This window comes from Myotis davidii, unplaced genomic scaffold, assembly GCF_000327345.1.
Source record: "Myotis davidii unplaced genomic scaffold, ASM32734v1 scaffold902, whole genome shotgun sequence".
NCBI lineage: Eukaryota > Metazoa > Chordata > Mammalia > Chiroptera > Vespertilionidae > Myotis > Myotis davidii.
The window spans coordinates 284,697-285,568 of NW_006293951.1; positions in this window are offsets into that span (position 1 = coordinate 284,697).

Below are 872 nucleotides of genomic sequence, written 5' to 3' on the forward strand. Positions count from 1 at the left end.
GGGGGAGCGTGCTCAGCGAGAAGCTGTGCTCATGGCGGGCGGGCACAGCGGCAGTGGCGGGAGCCTCTCCTGCCTCCACAGCAGTGCTAAGGAGCAGCGAACAGGTGGGAAGACATGTCCAAGGGGTCCCGGACAGTGAGAGGAATGTCCAACTGATCTGCTGGCTTAGGCCCACTCCCCCTGGGCATGAATTTCGTGCACCAGGCCTCTAGTAGGGAATAAAATCAATTATGTAGCCTGTTCTGAAATTCAGTAAACTCACCAGGAAGGGTCAGAGTTCAATCTCTGATACTTAATAAAAATTAAAGGAAAATTCACAAAAGACTAGCCTTTCCTTGCAGAATTCACAAAAGAGATAACTAATAGAAACAATAAGTGTGAATGATCAAACATAACGCAATGAGAAAAATACAGGACTTGAACTAAAAGTTTTGTGTTCATATCTCAGATTTACTACCAATTAGAATGTGCTTTGGGCAAGTTACTGAACATCTCTTAAGTCTCTGTTTTCTCACTTATACAATGAGATTAGTAGCATCCTACCTTACAAAATTTCTGTAAAGATTAAATTAGGCAAGGCTTATTAAATACTAGTAAGAGTAATGTATACCATACTCTCTTTTCTTTCATTCTTTTTTTTTTTCTTGCCATCCTCCCTGAAATTTCTTAGAGGAAATCTCGCTTTACAGGACCAATGTGTGTCTCTCCCTTCCTTGAAGCTAAGGCCATTTCTGGTGAGCTTCTGCTCACCCAACTGTGTAATATAAGCACCATATTCTTGCTATGAATGGAGGTCTTTGTAATTTGCGGCATTTCTTTCTTACCCATATTTTCCCCAACTCCATATCTCAGACTTTGGCTCTGAAACATGA